Source organism: Equus asinus, chromosome 4 (assembly GCF_041296235.1).
Source record: "Equus asinus isolate D_3611 breed Donkey chromosome 4, EquAss-T2T_v2, whole genome shotgun sequence".
NCBI lineage: Eukaryota > Metazoa > Chordata > Mammalia > Perissodactyla > Equidae > Equus > Equus asinus.
In genome coordinates this window covers 39620909-39645501 of record NC_091793.1, presented here as the reverse complement: position 1 = coordinate 39645501, position 24593 = coordinate 39620909, and the positions used below count along the sequence as shown (strand labels likewise).

The 24593-nt window shown below is 35.6% G+C and overlaps 1 protein-coding gene and 1 pseudogene across 16 annotated transcripts in view; one reads left to right on the top strand and one right to left on the bottom strand.

The window, feature by feature from the left end:
- ANKS1B (ankyrin repeat and sterile alpha motif domain containing 1B) overlaps window positions 1-24593 on the top strand; it is a 1016307-nt gene that overhangs the window by 311869 nt on the left and 679845 nt on the right. The gene's annotated exons all lie outside the window — the stretch shown is intronic.
- Window positions 859-24593, bottom strand: LOC106827246 (large ribosomal subunit protein mL40 pseudogene; annotated as a pseudogene).

The following is a 24593-nucleotide window of genomic DNA, read 5'->3' as shown; positions in this document are numbered from 1 at the left end:
GTCAAATACCATATGATTCACTCATAAGTAGCAGATAAAAACAACAACGACAAGCAAACACACAGATCCAGAGATTAGATTGGTAGTTACTAGAGGGGAAAGAGGGAGGGAAGAGGGAGAAAGGGCTGATAGGGCACATCTGTCCAGTGATGGATGGTAATTAGTCTTTGGGCGGTGAACAGAAATCAAGATATAATGATGTATACCTGAAATTTGTATAGTGTTATAAACCAATGTTACCTCAAATAAAGAAACAAAGAAAATAAATAAATAAATAGGTAGTTGAAGCCATTGTAGGATCTTGAGAAGGACAGAGAGAGGACTGTCTCCGGAGTCAAACATCTTGACTCAAATTAGTAACTTGGTGACTTTAAGCACTTTAGTTCACTGACTCTTAATTTTAAGATGTTTTCCATTCCCCTTTCAAATGGCTTTGGTAATCTGGACAGTTTTCTGGTTTTCCATCCCATCCAACGACAGCTGTGGGAGTTTTGTGAGAGACTATTCTAAGTCTCCTCTACTCAGATCCCTCTGAACCGTTTCTAACTTACTGCCTGGGCAGCACCGTTTTGGACATAGCATTTGTTTTCTTTTCTTTTTTTTTTTAAAGATTTTTTTTTTTTTTCCTTTTTCTCCCCAACGCCCCCTGGTACATAGTTGTGTATTCTTCGTTGTGGGTTCTTCTAGTTGTGGCATGTGGGACGCTGCCTTAGCGTGGTCTGATGAGCAGTGCCATGTCCGCGCCCAGGATTCGAACCAACGAAACACTGGGCCGCCTGCAGCGGAGCGCGCGAACTTAACCACTCGGCCACGGGGCCAGCCCCCCATTTGTTTTCTTTTTTTGATCAAACATATTTATTAATAGCATGCCTGATTCTGTGAAAAGCAGGCTTGAAGGCTGGTCATTCTAACTCTCAAGGTGCAGTGTGTTATTAGGACAGCTGCCTGCAGCTCTATCTCTTGACCTGGAGTGCACACCCTGGTCATGTCATGGCACTGTAGCTTAACGGGCTGGTAATTGGGGCCGGTGGCATGTAATTTGGCCCTTCCCTTTCAAAGGGGAACAAACTTGGGTCCTGCTTGGTGGGCTCTTCCTGCTGAGCCTCAAGCATGGACCTGATGGCGTCCCTCTCCATCTCATGCTTTCGCTGCTTGTACAGCAACTACTTTTTCAGAAGCAGAACTCTCCTCTTACCCTCTTCAAAAAGGAACTCCACCTGAGGCCGCTGTCTTGCTTTATTCAAGAACCTCACAGGAGTAATAAAATCTTCGATGGGAATTATCTCTTGGCTAGTTTTCCCGGTAGTCGGATCCTCTTTGTTAAAAGGTCATTTCCTGCTTGGTCTTTTTAGGATTTACCTTCTTTCGCAGAAAAGGTCTGCTGTCATGGGAATGAGTTCCAGAAGGTCAACAATGAAGCTCGCTGGTGGGTGTCTCTAATTTGTGACTACCGAGTTCACAGAGTGGCCATGGCTGACCGGCTGCTTCCGGGCGCACGCCCCTCCGTGGTCAGTCCCGAGGTGCCCGGCAAGGAGGTCCCCACATAGGGTTTCTTTAAGGAGAGTTTGAAATATTACTAGTTTGTGCCAGGAAAAATGAGGAATAAACCTCACTGCCCAGAGAGTCCCATAATCTTATCTGATAGACTCTGTGATGAAATAGGGATATGCAAGACATCATAATTTAGGGGAAATGGAAAAATATATTTGTTTAATATTTCCAAAATATTGTCTGTTACATTATTATTAGATGAGGCATTTAATTGAGTTTATCATGGCACCAAACTGAAGGTGAGCTGAGTGGAGAGAGGCTGGAAGCAGGTCATATACGTTATGCTTACTTTCAGCTAACCATTTAATTAGAATATGATGTGCTTCATGTAGGGAAATTCTAGAAAATCCACTATAATTTGTAATTTCCCTGGAAAAAACCAACTCAAAATATAATTTTTACTGATAGTTGGCCTGAAGTATCATCTTTATGTATAAAAGATTAAAATTTTTCTCTGAACACAAATTTATAGAGCCCTCTATTAATCATCGTAAACTTTCTTCTGGAATTCAAAAATTCTTTTAGAAAGAAGAGAGAAAATGGATATTTTCCCTCCATAGAGTGTAGATGAATCTTTGGTATAAATCATGTGAATTTATATTGAATAACCAGACAGTTTATTAATTCTAGCAGTGTTTAGCTCAAAGCAATTTTATGTGCAATATAATTTGTCTTGAAGACAATATAGCATTCTACTGTTTTTTTTCTTCTTTTTTTATTGAGGTAACTCTGTTTTATAACATTATATAAATTTCAGATGTACATCATTATATTTCAATTCCTGTGTAGATTACATCGTGTTCACCACCCAAAGGCTAATTACAATCCATCACCACACAAGTGTGCCTAATCACCCCTTTCACCCTCCTCCTCCCCCTTTCCCCTCTGGTAACCACCAATCCAATTTCTGTCTCTATGTGATTGTTGTTGTTTTTATCTTCTATTTATGCGTGAGATCATACAGTATTTGGCTTTCTCCCTCTGACTTTTTTCGCTTAGCATAATACCCTCAAGGTCCATCCATGTTGTCACAAATGGCTCGATTTCATCGTTTCTTATGGCTGAGTAGTCTTCCATTGTGAATACAAACCACATATTCTTTATCCATTCATCCATTGATGGGCACTTAGGTTGTTTCCAAGTCTTGGCTATTGTGAATAATGCTGCAATGAACATAGAGGTGCATGTATCTTTAAGCATTTGTGTTTTCATGTTCTTTAGATAAATACCCAGCAGTGGAATAGCTGGATCGTATGGTAGTTCTATTCTTTTTTGAGAAATCTCCATATTTTTTTCCATAGTAGCTGTACCAGTTTGCACTCCCACCAGCAGTATATGACAGTTCCCTTCTCTCCACATCCTCTGCAACACTTATTTCCTGTCTTGTTAATTATAGCCATTCTGATGGGAGTGAGGTGATATCTCATTGTAGTTTAGATTTGCATTTCCCTGATAGTTAATGATGATGAACATCCTTTCATGTGCTGTTGGCCATCTGTATATCTTCTTTGGAGAAATGTCTGTTCAGATCTTCTGCCTATTTTTTAATTGGGTCGTTGGTATTTTTGTTGTTGAGATGTGTGAGTTCTTTGTATAGTTTGGATATTAACCCCTTATCAGATATATGGTTTGCAAATTTCTTCTTCAAATTGTTAGGTTGTCTTTTCATTTTGTTGATGGTTTCCATTGCTGTACAGGAGCTTTTTAGTTTGATGTAGTCCAATTTGTTTATTTTTTCTATTGTTTCCCTTGCCCCAACGGACATAGTATTTGAAAATATGCTGCTAAGACTGATGTTGAAGAGTGTACTACCTATGTTTTCTTCTAGAAGTTTCATGGTTTGGGTCTTCGATTCAAGTCCTTAATCCATTTTGAGTTAATTTTTGTATATGGTGTAAGATAATGGTCTACTTTCATTCTTTTGCATATGGCTGTCCAGTGTTCCCAACATCATTTATTGAAAAGACTTTTCTTTCGCCATTGTACGGTCTTGGCTCCCTTGTCGAAAATTAGCTGTCCAAGATGTGTGGGTTTATTTCTGGGCTCTTGATTCTGTTCCATTGATCTATGTGTCTGTTTTTGTGTCAACAGCATGCTGTTTTGGTTACTATAGCTTTGTATATTTTGAAATCAGGGAGTGTTCTACTGTTCTTTTTCTATTTCCAGAGCTGAAAGCTTCAGATATTTGTTGTTTTGTATTAACTTTGCTTTGTTTCATTATATTTACCTTTAAAAGCACATTTTTTTTTTTAAGATTTTTTTTTTTTCCTTTTTCTCCCCAAAGCCCCCCGGTACATAGTTGTATATTCTTCGTTGTGGGTCCTTCTAGTTGTGGCATGTGGGACGCTGCCTCAGCGTGGTCTGATGAGCAGTGCCATGTCCGCGCCCAGGATTCGAACCAACGAAACACTGGGCCGCCTGCAGCGGAGCGCGCAAACTTAACCACTCGGCCACGGGGCCAGCCCCTCATTATATTTAACTTTAATATTTCAAGACTTTCCCCACAGTAGAAAGGGTAGGCAATACATTATAATATGACCCAGTGTACTTTGTACACTTAGGCTGAAGGTCTATTTAGTTCTAATCACTCTCTCTCCTCCTTTGGCTCCTGTAATACTTTTCTCTTCTGATTTTTCCCTTAACTGCTTGACTGGATGATTCCCCTTTACCCTTTCAGTCTCAAAATGTTGATATTCACTCCAACTCTATTCCATAGATTCAATCATCTTCTACCTACATCTTTTTCCTGAGCTACAGATCCTATTTAAAATGACTTATGGTATCAACATCTTGGTCTGGATGCACCAAAGTTGCCTCATATTGCAACATATCCAAATGTGAAACTTCTTATATTTCCCCCTGAATTGCCCTGAAGCATCATCATCCACCATTATGAAGCTAGAACACTTGGCACATCTGTGAAATGCTATTTTCATTGCTATTGCTACTGCCCTAATTTAGGACCTGTTTTATCTTTACTGAAGTCACAAATAAATTTAGAAAACACCTTATTAAGTACACAAGTTTAATTCACTGAAATTAAAGATTGAACAGTATATAAAGGGTTAGAGATGACATGTTATACATCTTAATGAGCAATAATAAGCATTGTAAAATCATTCCATTTGTAATCACTTGATCATTAGAAACTTCTTAGCTCTTCTATTTCCCTTAGTTTCAGTGTCATGGCTATATAGTTATTTGGCTTTTCTGTAGATAATATTTATACTAAGAGGTCTTTTCCAGGATATGATCCTGTGTCAAATACTGATGTCATGACTTGTGATTATTGACTTCCACTCTTTCACCACCTCAGTGTCAATGTGATCCTAGTGAAATGACCTTAAAGTATATTGGAAGCATCCTTCATATATGTGCCAGCAAATTCTCTTCTCATAAGACAAAAAGTAGTAAAATCTGATGCAAAAGCTTCTTTACCTGCTCTGCCACTTGTTTTATCCCTTTTTTATATTTCTGTTCCAAGCTCCCACTTTTTCTAACTATTCCCAACATTAACAACTTAGAATACAATCAAAATCCTTTTAGTAGCAAAAAGAATATATATAGTAATATATTTTAATATACTAGAATTTCACATAAAAAGAATTTGAATTTGGGAATGAATTACTGTATTTTATAGGGCTTTGTGTTGTTAATCCAATTTTCATATGCTTATGCTTGTGACATGATAAAATTAAAGTGCTGATTATCTTTTCTGGATAAGTTGTTAAATGCCTAGTTCACTCCTCTATTCTTTCTGTGTTTCCCTTCCTTCTCTGCCTGGCTTTTTACGTTATTGTTTCTGGCAGGCACATATTTTCCAAAATGAATACTATTGTAAAAAAAAGAAAAAGGTCTCTGGATTCTTTGTTTAAGGCAGAATGATACACTTCATTGCTTTTGTTTGTTTGTTTTTTAGAAAAGGGTGTCTCAAGAGGTCAATCATTGGCAGGTGAATTTTGAATAGGCATATAAATATAAGGGAGTAGATATGTGCAAATATTGCCCTGAAGGAATCGTATTAGTAATGTATACCTGAATCTACGTCTGTGCTTTGTTTCCTCAACTGAACTTAAAGTCTTTGAGATCCCACAATATCTTTGTTGTCTATCCTCCCGCATGGAATGTAGTGTTGTAGATAAAGGAATTTCATAAATATTTGTTGATTCATGATCTAGCTTTTCTCGGAGTTTTATAAAATACTGCATATCCTGAAGAAACAACTTGGCATTAATTGAAAAAAAAAGACCCTTGATTTGTCTTTAGCTTGTCTATGATAAACATAATTTTTAATTTACTTCAGTCATTTACTGTGAAAAGTTATTCATTAATGGAGTAATTATAGTGGGGAAAAAACCCAGAACTGATCATGAAATAGTGTTACTAATTTATTGGAAATCTAAAGAAGCCAGGTGTAATGGCATTTCAAATCAGTACTATTCATTAACTTATAGCCATTGTATTATGCACAGTACCTAACTCAGTGAGAATCTTGAATGTGTGTAATTATAGTAATTCCTTTTCCTCATTCTATCCTCAAGACCTACTTTGAGGAAAATAAATGGCAGTTTATATACTTCCAGTTATATTTGTGACGTTTCTTTAGGTTTTACATTATTTAGCTCACATACCAAGAATAATCAGTTATACTGTTTCTTTCTTGCAATGGAAAACAAAATGCTCTTACATTTTGGTTGCAGTGATTAACTTTGGTGATCTTAAAGTAATGTGCTATATATGTAACAAAAAAATTAATGATATAATTTTCCGAGGGTATACCTGTATATGCTGTGTCTCTTCCTCCATCTCTAAATCTTAGAGCATTTAGTTCCTGACAAATCACTGTTTATATTAGTGGTACATAAGCATTTCTCATTTCTGGAATCAGAGGAATTCCTGCAAAGCTTTATATAAGTAAAATAATATGTTAAATACACTAAAGGGAGCCAAATATTGCAGGAAAATATAGAGTGAGATATTTTGTGAAATGCAGCCATTGTCACTTTTCTGAATATAAATACCAACATTAATTTTGGTGCCAGATGCTTCGTTTCTTGTTTTTGTATTGACATGTAGTTTATTTATGATGAAATTAATCAATTGTAGTTGTACAATTTTATGAGTTTTAACAAGTGTATACTATACTGAAACTACCACCATAATCAAGATATAAAACATTCCTATCATCTGAAAAAGTTTCCTTATGTGCATTTGTAATCAATCCCCTCCATACTCAGGCCCCAAGCCATTCTTTGATTTGTTTGCTTTCACCATAGTTTTGCATTTTCTAGATTTTCATAATAATAGAATCATATAGATTCATAATCATAATGATTCATTATAGAATCATTCTTTTGTGTCTTTGCTTTAGTCATTTAGCATAATGTTTGAAATTCATCCATATTATCAGTTGTTCATTCTTTTTATTGCTGAGTAGCATTTCTTTTTATGGATCTAACATGATTTGCTTTTGTGTGGACATAAATTTTCAACTCCCTTGGATAAATATCAAGGAGCATGATTGCTGGATCATATATGGTAAGAATATGTTTAATTTTGTAAGAAACCACCCACTGTCTTCCAAAGTGGCTGTACCATTTTGCATTCCCATAAGCAATGAATGAGAGTTCCTGTTTGTTCCACATCCTGCCCAGCATTTGGTGTTGTCAGTCTTCTGGATTTTGGCCATTCTAGTAGGTGTGCAGTGGTATCTCTTTTCTAATTTTAATGAAATCAGCTTATCAAGCCTTTCTTTCATGGATGACACCTTTGCTGTTGTTTCTAAAAAGTAACTGCCAAACCCAAGGCCATCTAGATTTTCTCCTATGTTATTTTCTAGGAGTTTTATAGTTTTGCATTTTATATTGAGATCTGTGATCCATTTTGAATTAACTTTTGTGAAGGGTGTAATGTCTGTGTCTAGATTAATTTTTTTGCATGTTGATGTCCAGTTGTTCCAGTACCATTTGTTGAAGAGACTGTCTTTGCTCCGTTGTATTGCCTTTGTATCTTTGTCGAGGATCAGTTAACTATGTTTATGTGGGTCTAGTATTTCTGGTCTCTCTCTTCTGTTCCATTGATCCATTTGTCTGTTCTTTCACCAATACCATATTTTCTTGATTACTATAGCTTTATTGTAATTCTTAAAGTCAGGTAGTGTCAGTCCTGCAACTTTGTTTTTCTCTTTCAATATTGTGTTGACTATATTGGGTCTTTCTCTTCTCCAGGTAAACTTAAGAATCAGTTTGTCAATAGCCACAAAATAGCTTGCTGAATTTTTGATTTGGATTATGTTAAATCTATAGATAAATTAGGAAGAACTGACATCCTGAAATATTGAGTCTTCTTATCTGTGAGCATAGAATATTTCTCCATTTATCAACTTCTTTGATTTGTTTCATCAGAGTTTTGTATTTTTCCTCATATAGATCTTGTACATATTTTGTTAGATTTATACCTAAGTATTTCATTGTGGGGGATGCTAATGTAAATGGTGTTATGTTTTTAATTTCAAATTTCACTATTAATTGCTGGTATACGGGAAAGACATCAACTTTTGTATATTAACCTGGTACCCTACAACCTTGCTGTAATCACTTCTTAGTTCCAGGTGGTTTCTGTCAATTCTTTTGGATTTTCTGCATAGACAATACTGTCATCTGCAAACAAAGACAGTTTTTTTTTTTTTTGGAAGATTATCCCTGAGCTAACATCCACTGCTAATCCTCCTTTTTTTGTTGAGGAAGATTGGCTGTGATAAGTCTGTACCCAGGATCCGAACCGGCAAACCCTGGGCCACTGAAACAGAGCACGTGAGCTTAACTGCTACGCCACTGGCCAGCCCCAGAAAGACAGTTTTAGTTCTTCTTCTCAATCCATATACCTTTTATTTCCTTTTCTTGCCTAATTGTATTAGCAAGGACTTCCAGTACAATGTTGGAAAGCAGTGGTATGAGGGTCATCCTTGCCTTGTTCCTTATCTTAGTGGGAAAGTTTCAAGTTTCTCACCATTAAATATATTAGCTTCCTAATACAGCTAAGAATATGTATTTTGTACATATTGTTTATCAAGTTGAGGAAGTTCTCCTTCATTCCTAGTTTACTAAGGATTTTTATTATGAGTGGATGTTGGATTTTGTTAAATGCTTTTTCTGCATCTATTAATATGATCATGTGGTTTTTCTTCTTTAGCCTGTTAATGTGATGGATTATATTAATTGATTTTTGAATATTGTACCTGCCTTGCATACCTGGGATAAATCCCACTTGGTAGTGGTGTATAATTCTTTTTATACTTTGTGCATTCGATTTGCTAATATTTTGTTGAGGATTTTTGCGTGTATTATCATGAGACTATTGGTCTTTAGTTTTTTGGGGTTTTGTTTTCAATGTTTTTGTCTGGTTTTGGTATTAGGGCATTACTGGCCTCATAGAATGAGTTAGATGTGTTCTCTCTGCTTCTGTCTTCTGCACAAGATCGTAGAGAACTGATATACTGTCTTCCTTAAATGGTTGGTAGAATTCACCAATGAACCTGTCTGGGCCTAGTGCTTTCTGTTTTGGAAGATTATTAATTATCAACTTAATTTCTTAATAGATGTGTCTATTCAGATTGTCTGTTTCTTCTTATGTGAGTTTTGGCCAGTTGTGTCTTTCAAAGAATTGGTCTGTTTCATCTAGGTTATCAAATTTGTGGGCATCAAGTTGTTCATAGTACTCTTTGTTTATACTTTTAAAGTCCATAGGATCTGTAGTGATGTCCTCTCTCTCACATCTGATATTAGTAATATTTGTCATTGGTTAACTTGGTTAGAGGCTTTTCAATTTTATTGATTTTTTTCAAAGAACCAGCTTTTGATTTTGTTGATTTTCTCTCTGATTTCTTGTTTTAAGTTTAACTGATTTCTGCTCTAATTATTATTATTTCTTTTCTTCTGCTTACTTTGCCTTTAGTTTGCTCTTCTTTTTCTAGTCTCCTAGGGTGGAAGCTTAGATGATTGATTTTAGATCTTTCTTCTTTGCTAATGTATGCATTCAATACTATAAATTTCTCTGTACTGACTGCTTTTGCCAAATCCCACAAATTTTGATATGTTGTGTTTTCATTTTTATTTGGTTCAAAATATTTTTAAATTTTTCTTGAAATTTTTCTTTTTTTTTTTTTTTTACTTATGTGTTATTTAGAAGTATGTTATTTAATGTCCAAGTATTTGGGTATTTTCCAGCTATCTTTCTATTTTTGATTTCTAGTTTAATTCCATTGTGATCTGAGAGCATAAAACACTTGTTAAAGTGTGTTTTATGGTCATAATATGGTCAATTTTGGTGAATGTCCATGTGAGCTTGAAAAGACTGTGTATTCTGCTATTGATAGGTGAAGTCATCTATAGATCTCCAGTATATCCAGTTGATGGTGTTGTTGAGTTCAACTATGTCCTTACTGATTTTATGCCTGCTGGGTCTGTCCATTTCTGATAGAGGGTGTTGAAGTCACCAATTATAATGTGGATTCATCTGTTTCTCCTTGCAATTCTATCAGGTTTTGCCTTATGTATTTTGACACTCTATTGTTAGGTGCATACATAATAAGAATTGTTATGTCTTCTTGGAGAATTGACCCCTTTATCATTACGTAATGTTCTTCTTTATCCCTTATAATTTTCCTTGCTCTGAAGAGGTTTTCTTTTGATTTTATTTTTTCAGTAAAGTAATAAACATGGCTATTGATTGAGAGTGGTGTGGGAAATGGTGTGCTGGAGGAGAAAGAAGGTCTGAAAGAGTCATCTCGGAGAATGGAACGTATATTTTTCTCCCAATCAAATGAAGCTGCTTTGTTTGGTTTTAGACACAGAGTTAAATTCAGCCAGAATTGGGATTTTTTCAGTTAAGTACAATAAGCAGGAAAAAGAGAATGATTGTAATAAGTGAACACACTGTAAGTTATAAATTCTAAATTGCTCCTGGCCATAGAAATGTATAAAGAATTTTAATTTTATGAAGTAGCATGATGCTAACACCTAAACCCAATTAAGATAGTACCAAAATTAAAAAGAAAAATTAACTCTCTCACGTGTCTATGTATGTCTAAGTATAATATTACATAAGAGAATACCTCAATTTAATCAAAGGATAATGCCTATGACCTAGTAGAATCTATTTTAGGAATAGAAGGATGATTAAATATTAGGAAATCAACCAGTATAATTCATTGCATCCATAAATTAAGGGGCAAAAAAACTGTATTAGTATATCAATAGATACTGAAAATCTATTTGTGGCCTAAATATATTTTCAATATCTATTAAGATTTTCTGACTAAGACTCCATTTTTAGGGAAATTTCAATAAGTAGCCTTTATTTTGTTAACACCGTGTTCTCTCTATCTAATTAAGGCAATCTATTTGCTCTGTTCAAAGTTTTATCTGATCAATTTCCTTATGTACAAAATGAAGATTATAATAATGAATGGAGATAATATGCCTAAATCATGCTGTTATGACTTAAATGATATAACATTTTTAATAAACTGTAAGAATTAAAACATGATTCATTAATTATTAGGGAAGTGTAAATCAAAACTACAATGAGATATCACCTCACATCTATCAGAATGGCTATTTTTAAAAAGACAAGAAATATCAAATGTTGGAGAGGATATGGAGAAAAGGGAACCCTCATACACTGCTGGTGGGAATGCAAACTGGTGCAGCCACTATGGAAAACAGTATGGAGATTTCTCAAAAAATTAAAAATAGAACTGCCCTATGATCTAGTTATTCCACATCTGGGTATTTATCCAGAGAACATGAAAATGCTAATTTGAAAAGGTATATGCACCCCTATGTTCATTGCAGCATTATTCACAATAGCCAAGGCTTGGCCACAACCTAAATGCCCATTAATGGATGAATGGATAGAGAAGATTTTGTGTATATATACATATATATGGAATACTACTTAGCCATAAAAAGGTAAAATCTTGCCATTTGTGATAACATGGATGGACCTGGACGGTATTATGCTAAGTGAAGTAAGGCAGACAGAGAAAGACAAATACCGTATGATTCCACTTATAAGTGGAAGATAAAAAGCAACAAACACATAGATAAGGAGAACAGATTGGTGGCTACCAGAGAGGAAAGGGTGGGGAGAGGGCAAAAGGGGTAAAGGGACACAGATGTATAGTGACAGACAAAACCTAGACTATTGGTGGTGAACATGATGCAGTCTATACAGAAGCTGAAATATAATAGCGTATATCTGAAATTTACACAATGTTATAAATGAACATAACCTCAATAAAATAATTTTAAAAAAGAATTAAAGTTGATACATATATATTTGATATTGTTGAAGCATAATTATTTGTATAAATTAAAGCTCCATACAAATCTATAATTGCTATTATTATCAGATATGGGGATTATTATAATGTATAAAAGTAATTATATATATCTATAGTTAACTTGGAGATTTAGGCGTACCACCTGAATTTTACCAATTTAATGTTATCTTGTAATTATATTACAGTATGAAAGTTTATATTTATCGTACTAGTCTGAAGTGTTTTCCCTGTTGAATAAGCCCACAAGTACACAGACTGCATCACTACAAATGTTATACACTGTGGTTAAAACTGAAGTTTCCAAGTACTAGAGACTATAACTAGTGAATTTAACTTAATTATACATTAGGATTATAAAACTGATTTGAATTAGAAAATTGCATGGCTTGTATTTGAATTATCAAGTTTCTTTAGAGCCAGGTTTGCCAAGCACCCACTGGATTGCCTGGCATAAGGTCAACCTCATGTTATTTCAGAAGACTTCGGGAAAATGTAGTATGAGAGACATAGCACATATTTGGAAACTTAAACTTTTATATAATAAGTAACATGTATTTTCAACTTTTAGTAAAATTCTGTTTAAATTTTTTATTCTTGTTTAATTTCCATTCAAGATTCTTTTAATCCAATTGCTTAAAATTTTTATGATTGCTTATTAGTATTGAAAGTCTAATACTTGAATCCTAAACTTTGGAATATAATAAGTATAACCAGGCCTTCCTTTGAGAGATGGAGAAATTGAGATCTGGAAAGGTAAAGCGTCCAGGGTCAAAGAGAAAGTTAGTGGCTAATCTGGTACAAGAATGTAGTTTTCCTGTCTTCCCATCTAGTTCTATGTTATTTTACACCAAATTCTTCTGAAATCTGTCATATTTCCTGCAGGACTGGGCTTAACATGCATATGTTTTATACATATTTGAATTTTATTTGCTTGTTTGTTTATTTGGGTATAGTTCAGAGAGTTAGGTAGAATGCTTTGAAAATTCAGCCTTCATAGGCTATTAGACTAACTCCTAATTCACAGCATTTATGTGTTTATCCTTAGAAGGCTCCATACCCTTCCTTTTGTTTCAGGTCCACCAAGTCTAATTGATATGTAGAATACGTGGATATAACAATAACCTGGCTATAGGAAACCCTTAGGGCAGCTCTATGATTATTGAAATGATAAAATCCCTTTAAGAAAAAATCATTTTCTGAATGATGGTATTCCTCAAAGTGTTGGCTCAAATCACCTCAAATGTATGAAACGTCAAAATTCAGAAAGACCTTCAAATGTAGAAGAATACAAAGATAGAAACATGTTTCTGTAGTATATTTGGACCCTTCTGGGTTTCCTTATCACAGCAAACTTTAAATAAACATTTTAGAGTTAAACACAAATAATACCACTCCACACAGACTGAATACTTGAGTTAGACATTACCTTCTCTTTTTGTGGTGCTGACTTAATTCTTAATCACTATCTATAAATATAGAACAGAATTGTTCTCATCAGAATTTAAATAGCATAGGTGGTACCAGTAATTGACTCTTCAGGTCTTTTATAAAGGTTGAGGAGGAAGAAAGGTGTGGTTGGGCTAGATTTTAGAAACCTATTGTAATAACTCACATTTATTGTTTTCAAAAAAGACATCTATAAAGTTGAGCTTTTAAAATTGCAATAATTTGCTATTACATTATGAAGTCTTTATAAGCTAAAAATCTGTATAAGGCACAGAAGAACTGTATGTTGTACTTTAATATGAAAAGTAAATCTCTTAAAAAATCTCTTAAAATATAAATTTAGCTTGAAATGCCTTGTGGGGTTTTCTTTTAAGGAAAGCCTCAGCAATTTTTAAAAATAGAGAATTACTTGGCAAGATACTAGCAAGTTCAATTTTTTCTGCTTTGGGAAATATGATTTTTTCTCATATATTGATAGATTTATTTGCTTAACATAAGCAGAACAGAATTTAGATGTGTTATTAAAGCTATGTTAAAAACTGATCATTAAAGTACATGCATTGTATGTATTTTTATAATGTACATGCATGTGCTTTTATAAGGCATATTAATATCCAATTTTTATTATCAAAAATTTAAACATTTACATAAATGGAGAGACTAGTATGATGAACTTCCATGTACCAATCACCCAGCTTCATCAATGATCAACGTTTTGCCAATCTTGTTTCATTTATCCTTTTTTCTGTAGTATTATAAAGCAAACCTTAGACAACAAATATTAATAATTATTATCTTTCACTACACAAATCATATTTAAATTTCCTTAATTGTGAAATAAGCAAAATTTCTAACAGGCTGAATCTTTACACAAACCAGCGCATGAAAGATGTTTAGAAGGGGTAAAATAGAGCTGAGCAGTGGGTTCACACTTATTCTGGCTCCTTGGTAAATAACAGCAGAAGTAAGTTCAAGGCTTAAGACTCCTCGCTCTTCAACCCCTGCCACAGCAACCCAATGATGCTTGGGTGTATCATATGCACTTGCCTCCTTGTGGAGAATGATGATGGTAGAGTACATATGAATGGCTGAGCAACACACCCTGCAACATTGTTGCTGGATGGGGTTCCCTGGGAAACTGACTCCCAACTTTGACTAGGATATAGGAGGGTTATAGGGAGTAATGTTGAGATCAATACCTGCGGAATGGAAAAAAGGAAGGAAGCAGGATTAGGCAGAGGGAGAAGTTGAGCTGGTAAGCAGTCTCAACAGAGAAGTCAGTTGACTCTATGGCAAATTCTGGTCAAGGATGAAGGACTTTCTCATCAGTCACTGGGACAGCCCAGGGGTGAATCACCCAGGAATGAGGGTGGACATTGGGTCAGGAGGCTTTCTTTGGCCAAGGTCATTTCCCTAGGGGCTGACAACGAAAAACTTTCTGTCAGCGGCACTCTCAGCAGCTTGGAGAATAAATCCTTCCTCCCTGAAGCAGAATCCGGGCAGCACATCAGATCATCCACTCCAAACAATTTTTAGCAGGGAAATCTGTTTGCACATTTTAGTTTTTTCCTAAGTAGGAAAGTTATTAAATGCTTTTATGTGTCAGGTATTTTACATGCATTATCTTTACTTTTCACATCAACTCTGTAAGATAGCTATTATTATTTTCAAGATGAGGAATCTGAGAGGGTAGGTAGCTTGTCCAAGGTTCACAGTTGGTATACCTGGAAGAACTGAGATTCCAGCCAAATGCTTTCTGACTCCCCAGCTCTTTCTACCAGGCAGCACAGCCTCTCACTACACTACCGTGTCAATGCACTAGTAATAAAAGCCCTCAAACAGCACATCCATTATTCCTTTTCATTTTTATCTGCCAGTTAGTTTAACAATGTATGTTTTTAAAATTTAAAATTATGCTTATTTAAGACCTTACAAACCTATTTGAAATTCAACTGAAACAACTCAAGGTTGAGTAGATTTCCCAAATAGGTTAGAACATGTTCTCTATACTTCTTCAGAGCTTATTGAAACCAGGAGGTTAAAAAAAACAAAAAAACTAACCCAAAGCATATTAATGTCTCTGTGATGATTTCTCTTTTGGGTTTGCTGTGCTTTGGAGAAGAAACACTGGATAATCAGTATGAATCATTGCTAACCATTATTCCCAGCCTTTTTAGCTGCTGAATGGGAATAGGGGAAGCTGAGTTCTATTCATAACTCCTGCAGTATTCCTCCCTGAATGATCTAGGGAAATCCACTTAACCCACTGTATACTTTTGTTTCCTTCCTTGAAAATGGCTGTAATGATATCCATTTTTCCCTTACTGTAAATGACAATTATAAGAAAAGATTAGATGCTTTGTGAATGCTTTGAAGCAACTCCGAAATAACAGATGTTACTTAACACTTTCTGTTAATCAAATTTATTAATTGTTATCCCTCTATTAATTTTATCAGATAATATAAAATCTGTGGAAATACATTGCAAATAAACTTTGTAAGCAAACTCACTAATACATTACTGAGCATTTTTTTCAGCAGGTTGAGTCTGACTATTAAAAAGGCATTTGACAGACATAGTAAGCAGAATAATGGCCCTCAAAGATGTCCACACCTTAGTCCCCCAAACCTGTGAAATTTTACCTTACATGACAAAAGAGACTTTGCAGATGTGATTAAGCTAGGGATTTTGAGATGGGAATGTTATCCTGGGTAATACAGGTGGGCCCAATGTAATCATAAACATCCTTATAAGATGGAGCTAGGAATATCAGAATACGAGAGAGATTTGAAGATGCCATGCAGGTAGCTTTGAAGGTAGAGGAAGGGACCCTGAGCCAAGGAATGCAGTTCACCTCTAGAAGCTGGGAAAGGCAAAAAAAAAAAAAAAAAATTCTCCTAGAGCCTCCAGAAGGAATGCAGCTCTGATGACACCTTGATTTTAGTCCAGTGAGAGTTCTGACTTACAGAACTATAAAATAATAAATTTGTGTTTTTTTTAAAACCAATAAATTGTGGTAATTTGTTATAGCAGCAATAGGAAACTAATGCAATGGGACTATCATTTCATTTAACCACTGGATCTTGGTCCATATGAAATAATAAGTTGTCCTTAATGTCAAGTCTGAGGACCACACTTGGAAGGCAGCGAGGTCCCTGTGTGCCTCAGGTTGCCTCCATTGCCTCTGTCCATCTCCAGATTAAGTGCAGTCTCAGTTTATAAGCTCTTTCCTGGAAGATCTGTCTGATTACCACTTCTTGGTTAGTTAAAGTGTGGGGTATGAGCAATTATGCTCCTCTAAGAATTCTTAGAAAAGCCTTCCCTTTGAGATTTCTGTTCCACTTAGACCACAGGATGATTGACTGGCCTTTAGTGTGTCATTGTCTTGGTCCTGATGCCTTTATCTACTCTGAGTGTCTATGGAAACCTCTCTTCCTCCTCTGAAAATCTCCTGTTGCTTCTTGTTGAGAATCCTTTAGGGACCTCTTTATCCTCTTCCTTTGGATCAGTTCCATTACCAACATTCTCTGCTGCTAAACCAAGGCCGTTTAGCAACACTGGAGAAAATTATACAACCATATGGATGTATTTTGGGAAAATTTTATGATCTACAGCTAGGTACGTATTTGTGTGTGTATATATATATATATATATATATATGTATGTATATATATCATTATGGGGGCGTAGGGGGTGAGATAGTAATTTTCTTCCTAACTCAAAGGGATATATACATATAAAGAGATTTGCAGATGTAACTAAGGTCTGGAATCAGTTGACTTTGAGTTAATCAACGGAGAGATTTTACTGGATGAGCTTGACCTAATTAGGTGAGCCCTTTAAAGAGAGATGTTCTCCTGCTGGCCTAGAAAAAAGCAGGGAGTCGTGTTGTAAATTGCCTATGAGTAGGAGAGAGGCAGCCTGTAGAAACTGAGAGCCTCAGTCCTATAGCTGCAAGGAACTGAATTCTTCCAATGATCTGAATGAGCTTGGGAGAGAACCCTAAGCTCTAGATGAGAATTGTAGAACTGTAGCCCAACCAACACTTTGAATGCAGACTTGGAGGCCCTGAGCAGAGGACTGATCTAAGCCATGCCCAAACTCCTGAGTCATAAAAATGGAGACAATAACTAGGTGTTGTTTTAAGCCACTAAGTTTAGGGTAATTTGTTATGTAGTAATAGAAAAGTAATACAGATTTTGGTACCAAGAAAAGTGTGCTGCTCTAACACATACCTAAGCATAAAAGTAGCTTTGGAATGAGGAAATAGGCAGAAGCCTATTGGAAAAATTTTGAGCAGAATAATAGAAAAAGCCTGAATCACTGTGAACAATCTGTTAGTAGAAACCTGGACTTTGAGAACACTGCCCTTATGGGCTCAGAAGTGAGAAGCAGATTATTGGAAACTAAAGGAAGAGGAATCTTTGTTATGTGCTGACAGAAATCTTAGTGAAATTGTGAAATATAAACTTCCATATATAGTTAAGGAGATTTCCAAGCAAAGTATCAAAGTGACGCCTGGTTTCCTCTCGTGGCTGATAATAACACATAAGCAGGAGAGATAAATTGAAGGAAGAAATGTTAAACAAAAATGAACTAGGACTGAATAATTTTGAAAATTCTCAGCCTCTTCAGATGGCAAAAGATGCTAAAATTCAGAAATGGCTGCCAAAAGTATGGCATCAAGAAATAGCTACGTGTATGACGATATAACCTTTTGCTAAAACCTCAGTAAGATCAAAAGGTCAGAATATTCAGTCACACAAAAGCTTCTTTCAAGAGCTTAAGGGTGTGCTTCACTGATTTTCTAGATCAAACCAGAGGACATCTAGAAGGCTTAAGGACATTGTCCCTTAGCCATCTCTGCAGGAGGCCAAGATATAGCAAAAGGATAATCTTGACAATGTCTGTGGATATGGCTTTTCTCTACTGGAAAGAATCCCTGTGAAATCCGTGGAGGACTCACAAAGTTCTTGAGAAATTTTTTTCAGCAAAATCACTGCCAGCTTAGTCTGAAAGGGACAGAGAGAGCACAAAAGGAAAGGAGGCTGTCAATTTTCCAGAATTGGCAGGAAGCAGTCTGATAAAACTACTGGGCAACATGCATGTTCTACCTTTCATGAAAAAGGAAAGATGACTCACAGGGCAGAACCAAGAAGGATGGAGACTTCAGAGAATGGAGCTGAGAGCCAAGGAGGATTATTCCCAAGCCTTGAAACCTAATCAAGAAATTCCCATTTCCTTGCTGGATTTCAGAATTGCTTTGGAACAGTGACTCCTTTTTACTTTCCATTTCCCCCCCTTTTGAAACGGAATGTCCATAGTTGTTATCCTATGCCTATCCTACCAATATTTGGTGGGAGCATGGTGGGGGAGATAATTTGTCTCTTTAGTTTCACAGATCCATAGATGAAGAGGAATTGTGCTCCAGGAGCTGAACATAATGTATTACACCCAGGAGCCTCATCCTCACCTGATTCAGATGATGTGGTTTTGGACTTAGAGCTGATGAGATTTTGGACTTTGAGCTGATCTGTTTTATTTACCACAATGTGATCAATTCCTTACACATAGTGCCTGGTGAATAGCAGCGTATGGACTATGTATAATTCTTTGTGAGCATTATTAGCTTGAATCAGTACCCATCATTCTGATCAATTTTAGAACAATAGGGAAATTAATTTTTATAATTCTTCCAGAGTAAGTCTGATTTTTGAATAATGGTTAATTCACCCAAGTAAATGTCGTCCTAAGGAAACTTGGTTGGTCCTCCAAATATCTTTCTCCAGGAGGCACAACTCTTCTGACTTACTGTACACCTTCTTTAAAATTCTTCAGTTACATATTCTTTACCTGAAATCCTATAATTGATCTAGAAGGTAAGTAGGAACCGGGCCTAAGAGAGATAATATGATAGAGAGAGTGTCAGAAGTGTTCTTGGTAAAAGCAGTATTAGTGAATATAATTAATTTTAACTATGAGAAATATCAAGGCATGGCAAGAAGATTGCAGTAATCTAGGTAAGTATAGATTCTGGTTAGTTGTGCTAAAAACAGAAATGAGTTAGAAATTAGTGGGAGAAGTGGCCCTTGTAAAGAGAATTATTAGTCAAAAAATCAAAATGTGCCATTGTCAGGATAAGAATAAATTGTATTTAAATATTTATTCTGGTTATAGATATAGATTAAAATAATGCATAACTAACCATGGAATATACAGAATAACCACTGAAATACAAAATAGAGAAAATACAAGTGTATTCTATACATCATGGATAACCACTAACATGAAATTTTAAGCTAGTCCTCTGGATTTTTCTCCTTGATATCTGTATATATTATTAATTTTATTATTTATTTGTATAAAAATTGAGATAATTTAAATATAGTTTTGTAACTTGATTTTTTCACTGAGCAATCAACTTTGGGTATCTTACTGTATCAGTACATATATATCTACCCCATTCTCTTTAATAACCTTGCATAAATTTATTAAAACACATATCTGTTTTGCTATTGATAGGTATAATTCAGCTGTATTCAATTTTTGGCTTTATAAACAGTGCTGCAGTAAATATTTTTATATGTGCATTTTGGCATATTTCTGTGAGCTCAGCAATTCCGTATGTCGGTATAAACTTTATAGAAACTTTCATTCAGCATGCCTAGAGGTATTAATTGCAACACTGTAGTAGTAAAACAACAACAAAAACCTGGTAAAATCCAAATTTCCATTTATAGGGACCTGGATGAATAAATGATGAAATATCAATATCTAGGAAACTATACAGCATAATAGATCAATAAATCTCAGTTACAATATTTAGGAAATAAACAAATCCTTCAAGTGTGATATTGAGTGACAAAAGTAAGTGACAGAGTGGTAAGTACATTGTGACACCATTTATGTAGTTTTAAAAGCACATACATCAGTACAGTACTGTCTTGTTTATGGCCAAATATATAGTAAAATTATAAAAAGTTGCAAGGAAAAGATATATACCAAATTATTTTAAAGGTTACCCTTAGGAAAGGAGGGAGAGAAATGGCATCCAGGTAAACTTCTAAGGGGACTGCACTGAATATGGGACATTTTATTTCTTAAGAAATAATAGAAAACTGTGTTTCACTTTGAAGGAAAAATGTGTGACTATGTGAAAAGAAAAACATATCTATGGCAAACATGTTCAGACACTCAACTGAGCACTAGACGATGCTGTACTGTGTTTGGAGATAATAGGAAATTTGTATATCACAAAATATCACAAGAACAAGGAAAATAAGCAAGCAGAACTCACCATATCTTCATAGTCAATTAGAGATCAAGCCCTCTTCAAAAAACATTGTGTTAAACATGAAACCATCTTCTAGCATGTAGGAGCAACCAAATTAATACCCAGATATGCCTCAGTTTTGAATCCCTTCTTATTATTTTTATAAGGTGTTTGCATTAAATAAATATTCTTGTAGTCTATATTGCTCCCTCCTTTTCTGAACTACTGAAAAACTTGACTGAACCTTCCATTGTTTGTTGTCTTTTCTTCTGCAGTTACTTTATGAGTCTTACTTTTGATGCCAAAATTAGGTTTAATGTCCTCTAAGGATGGAGATTTTAATCTTAGACTATTTCGATATTACCTATTGAGCTTAAGTACCCCATATGATTTTTTTCCCCCAAACTTAAGCAACCATGCTTATCTTCACCACTCAGTGAGATTGTCTCTTTGATTTCAGTGATGGTAGGGATCTCAATATTATGTAAAGATCTCAGACTTTTGTTATTAACTATGTTATTTGGACAAGTCACCTATCTTGCTGAACCTCAGTCTCCTTTCCTGAAAGTAAGGATAATAAAACCTACCTCATTGGATTGTGTAAGGATTAAATAAGAAAATAGCTATAAATCACTAAGTATGTATAGTGACTATAGCATAGTAGGATTTCAAAAAATGCTAATCCTTGGGTGCTGGCCTCATGACCTAGTGGTTAAGTTTGGCACACTCCACTTCAGTGACTGGTGCCCAGTTCCTGGGCAGGTACCTACACCACTCATTGGCAGCCATGCTGTGTCAGTGACCCACATACAAAATAGAGGAAGATTGGCACAGATGTTAGCTCAGGGCAAATCTTCCTCAGCAAAAAAAAAAAGAAAAGAAAAGAAAAGAAAAAGCTAATCTTCATTTCCTTTCCCCATTCTGAAACTGAAAATAATATTAATTCCATGTGATTGTTTTAATAAATTATTTATACATAAATACTTGAATTTAGGTAGGTACTAATGGTCATATACTTACCTGGTTGAGAGAAGTGGGAAGGTCCAGAACAAGTATTTGAGACAAGCATTGACTTAATGTAAAGAAAGCAAGTTCCAGAATATGGTTCAAAACCAGCCCTGAGTTAAAAGTCTAAGCCTCTAAGCCTAGCTTTGCACAAATCTCAATCAAGATGAAACAAAAATGGCAGTTACAATCTTGAACCAAAGTGACCTGAGATGCTTACCCCTATAAGGTTCTGAGCTTCTTTTCTTCATGGGTCGTGGGGTCAGTGCAGTAACGAACAGTAAACTCTGTTCTTGAACAGGGCCCCTATCCCTTAATTTAAAGTCTTCAGTAGATTACAGGCAAGCACTACTTTTGGAGCTTTTGTATATTATTATCTGCTCATTCAGGATGATTTAGTTACTGCCTGTACTTCCCATGTTTTGCCCTTACCCTTCTTTCTATGGACCTATTCACTGGTTCTGTAAATACAGACCCTTTGGACATTAATATGTGGAAAGACCATTTCAACATTTGAAGGTTTAAAGAAAAATACCCAACTCATATCCAGCCCATGTTACCTGTCCTTCCTCACTCCTCCAACCCCACTGCACTGGTTCAGAACCACATAACTGCACCTTCTGTAATAGCTCATGGGCTTCTCATTCGGGTTACTTTTTTCTTTTAAGGCTACTCTTTATGTTATTCATGGAGTGAATTTGGATCTCTTTCTATTGCAGCTCATATAGGCTTAGATGTATTTTAAGGTACAGCTGGATCCAGGGGCTCAGATGAGGCCATCTGGACTTGATCTCTCTCTTTCCATATCTTAGCTTTGCTTTCTCCTGTGTTCCATCACTCACAGGCTCGCTCTTTCCACATAGTTTCTACCAGCATCTGTAGGCTTATACTGTCTTAAGAGTTCCACCAGAAAAAGAGTTTTTCTTTCTGAATTGTCCAAAAAGTCCCAGGATGGAGACACAGTGGACCACTGTGGTTTACTTGTTTAGCCTTGAACCAATCACTGCAGCTAAGGGAAAGAATATTCTAGTTGACCTGTCCTGGGTTACATGACTGACTTTGGAGTTATGGGGCTGGGGTCAGCACCACTCTAACTATATGGGCTGAGAGTGGAGGAGAGATGCTTTCTCAAATAAAAATCAAGGTGCCTTTACCAAAGGAAGCGGCAATGGATGCTAGGCAGTTAAACCAGCAATTGTTTACTTAACAGCAGTCTGTAGACTATGGCCTGCAGATCAAATCTCCTGCTGCTTGTTTTTTTAAATAAAATTTTATTGGAATACAGCCACATCCATTCAGTTACATATTGTCTATGATGCTTTTCTGCTATATAAGCAGAGTTGAGTAGTTGCAGCAGAGACCATATGGCTAGTAAAGTCTAAAATATTTACCATCTGACCCTTGATCTAATACTCCTGGTCTACTAGAAAGGAATTCAAAGGGCATAGAGAAAAAGTATTGGTTAACAACAGCTTGAGATAATGGTGATTCCAGTCTTCCAAACTGTCTCAACTAAGATCCTTAATGAAGCCTTCAAATATTTGGATGCTGCTTTGAAAAATACCAACATTAATTTAAGGAAAGCACATCTCAAACTGGTTTATTGATGAGGTTCATCCTTATCCTTCTTAAAAGGCCTTATAATTCTAGAAACGCTTGCTGAATTTCTGCTGAATATTTTCATACCTGGTACATTTGTTTTAGCTAGCAAAACTTATACTATAGTAGAATATAATTTTATGTGGTGAGTGAAGGTTTTATTTTAATTAGAGCTCCAACCATTATAAAAATTACATGTATATTTTATTGGACACAGAGCCTAATTTTTATATCTTTAATGATGATAAATATTTACAGCTCTTGAAGCTTTGCTTTTGTGGTATATTGTTACGTGAACTTTTTGACATTTAATCATTCTTGTATAACCCATTTTCCAGATATAACTTTGGGAAAATACAACTTCTTTTATGATAGGGCATTTAGCAGTGCATGTGGCAGGAACTAGTGAGTGACTAAACTGCAGACGTCATGCTCATTCAATCCATCATTGATTTGTTGTTCCACAACTATTTAGTGAGAGCTTTATTATGTGCCAGGCAATGTGATAGACAATGGAATACAGTGATGAATAAGATAGACTTGGAACCAGCCCTCAGTTTGCTTAAAATCTAGTCAAAAATAAAGACCTTTATTCATTAATCTTTATTTGTTCATTAGATCAACAAATATTTACTGATCACTTTTTATGTGCCAGATACTGTGATAGACATTGAGGAGGCAGTAATGAAAAAGATCAACTTCTTCCTTTCCTGGAGTTTGTAATCTCTTTAGAAGACAGACATTTCACAGATAATTATTTCATTATAATTGTGATAAATGCAGGATGCTATGAGAGTATATGATAGTGACGTGACCTAGTCATTCCCAAGAAAATGATGTGAAAACTGAGTCCTATTGAAACAGAGACCTGAAGGAGCACTAGGAGTTATCTAGGCAAAAATAAGAGGGAGAATTTTCTTGGTGCAAAGGGCCAAAGGTAAAACAACAAGCTTGGCACATGCCAGGAATTGTAAATATATGGTTAGAACACAGTGTTCCAGGTGGAGAGGGCTGATCGTTGAATCAGAAGAGATAACCAGTAGCCAGATTATGAATAACCTTGCAAGCTACATTAAAAGGCAGGACATACTCAGAATTTCATTTTAGTAAGATTGCATAGGCTAAACTGTGAAAAATGGCTAGGAGACAGAAAATACTGGATATAGTAAGACCCACTGGGGAAGTGTTACCTTCATCCAGGTCAGAGATTTTTCTGGTCTGAAAAATGTTCCTGGCCATTGTAATGACGAAGAATGCTTGTCTACCCATTTTAGTTGCTCTACTACTCCAAGATGTAGCTCAAACGTCATCACTTTTCTGAAGTCTTTGCTACCTGTGAGGCGAGCTCCTACAGCATCCATCCATCCACCCAT